Raw genomic sequence first — 2,500 nt, 5'->3', positions numbered from 1 at the left:
TATGCTGTCGTACGATGTGTCTTGATTTGTCAACGTGGTATAAATTCTGCGTAAAATGTTGCACACATATTTATGTTTAAGATTTAATTCTAATTCGATTTTGTTTTAGGATTTTGCACACTTCTTTTCATCCATAAACTGTTGAGCGCGTGAGTTTTACAGTGACAAGCAGAGTTGTTGTTTTTTCCCCCCTAATATTCATCAGGACAAAGTGTTTAATTGATGAAACAGCTTGACTGTTTCATCTGCTGCACCAGCAGCGCTAAGCAACCACTTTAACACTCGAATCGCATCACAAACAGCCCCTCAACTGTTACAACAAATCCACCGTGGCACTTTCCAATAGCAAGCTATATTATTATAGCCACAAGGGTCGGGGATTTGCCATACGTACGCAAATCAAATGTGATGCGATTAGGTCCGGTCTGGCATTTGAATTACGTCAATGAGTTCGGGCGACAACCTGACAGACTTTACGGGTATAAACTTCCAAAAACAAACATTAAGGCTGAAATCCCAGGTTAACACCATCTCGAATTGGAACCAGGGTGTCTCTCTTCAATACTTTGCATAAGTAGATAACAGCATAAGAAGATAACTTTTGACTGATTTTCAGACAAATCATCTCTCAAGGACCAGGAACGGCGGTGGGCTTTGGGCTTTGGAACTGAAACGTAAACGGAGTGAAGAACTAAAACCAAATAAACTCAAGATAAAATGTCTGTATTGAAATGACAAATTCAGATTTAACACTCTTCAGTTACTTTTAAAGCCTCATATTTGTAAAACTGAATTTAAGTTTGGAGACACCCTGACAACCAAAATAACTAATAGTCTGGGGGGGGTTCAGAACATGGACATTGGACATTACTACATTTAGTAATAAATGTAATAATGCAAATAAATGTTTTACATTAAGAAGCCATGACATAGTGACCTCATTAATAAGTTAGTTTACAATCGTCAATCGCATAATATAGGAAACATATTTTATACTTCTATTATATGTCTGTACTATTTAAAAAAGACAATTTAAGTTGAGTTCTTTAGCGTCTGTGCTATAAACTCGTGTGCGCACTGCAAAACAAAAGCCCCCTGAGCAGCCACAAGTTCCTGTTCCATGTCTGCAGGTGAATATTCGGGTGTTCACTGACCCTCGTCTAATGGCCCTTCCTCCCTCCCCTCCCGCCTCCGACGCACCCCTCCGTCCTTTCCCGTTTAACAAATCACCGGATTCCGGCGCTTAAATAAAAAATGTGCGAGTGCATGCTCACACACATGCCTCCTGTCAAAACACATCTCGGGCCCTCCCCAACGTCGCCCGCTTGACGGCTAGAAAAGGTTCATTTTAGCCGGAATCCGACAGCTAGCAGGGCCACGGCCGCCGCTGGATTAACGCTCGGTGACAAGGGAGCGTCATCGAATTAACACACACACGGGGGGGGGGGGGGCTAAGGAGTGGAGAGAGGGGAAAAAAGGGAGGAGTTTGAGGGAGAGAGAGAGAGAGATTGGGGTCCCTCTCTCTCTCAGCTCCTCTCCCTCTCTCCCTCTCCCTCTTTCCCTCTCTCTCTCCCTCCTGCAGCAGTAACTGTCAGAGCAGGAGAGCCCCTGTCAATCAAATCCTCCTAATCCAATGGCATGTCAGCAGGGGACATGTCACATATGTTAAGTGGAGAGATTGGTGTGTGTGTGTGTGTGTGTGTGTGTGTGTGTGTGTGTGTGTGTGTGTGTGTGTGTGTGTGTGTGTGTGTGTGTGTGACTGCGGGGCACAGTGGCCTGCTTGCCAGTCAGGGAGTGCCGGGTGGCAGGGAGGCGGCCAGTGATGGAAGCGGTGGTGACACATGAGGCCTGGGACCAACTCTGAGGACCCCACTAGTCACTAGAGGGATGGAGGAGGGAGCATGGAGGAGCAGGGGAGCGGGAGGGAGGATGGGGGCTAACATCGACTGACATGGCTAGCATCCAGTCCTGGTACGCAGCAGGCAGACAAGAACAACACAGACACAAACAGCGTTTGTGTGTGTGTGTGTGTGTGTGTGTGTGTGTGTGCGTCCTAAGACAGGACTTGAGGAAGAGAGGTCTTTTCCTCATTGTTGGAGTAAAGTTTGCGTAAAAGTTACAATTCGACATATGTAGTTGAAGAGTTGATAGCAACCAGTTATCGGTATAATATTAAAGTGGTAATCCATGAGATCGTCTGTGCCAGAATTGCATTGAAAATTTTGTTTTGGTTGTTTGCAGTTTTTCCCATGTATCCTTTTTTTTTTGGTCACTTCAGGTGGTGGGGATATCTCCGTCCCATTTTCTGAATGTCTTTATCTTTGACGGCATCCATCCCCCAACCGGAAGCGGCCGCCACATCATTAAAAACGAGACCTGGACAAGGTTTCCAAAATCGGATATCGGCATGCCCGAACACTTTCATACCAATAACGTAATAACATTACGTTATGTGGACGTGGACGAGCGGGCACATTGATCCTCGAACTGCACTAGAACA

General features: G+C 45.5%; 1 protein-coding gene across 1 annotated transcript in view; it reads right to left on the bottom strand.

Annotated features, from left to right (window-relative positions):
• Positions 1–2,500, bottom strand: part of LOC307242082 (S1 RNA-binding domain-containing protein 1-like) — a gene marked incomplete at its 3' end in the record, with an annotated part of 19,785 nt that overhangs the window by 7,034 nt on the left and 10,251 nt on the right. The window lies entirely within an intron of this gene.

Source organism: Zeus faber (assembly GCF_960531495.2).
Source record: "Zeus faber genome assembly, chromosome: 16".
In the NCBI taxonomy this organism is placed as follows: Eukaryota; Metazoa; Chordata; class Actinopteri; order Zeiformes; family Zeidae; genus Zeus; species Zeus faber.
Note: the sequence above shows the minus strand (reverse complement) of the source record. Positions and strands in the feature narration are given on the sequence as shown.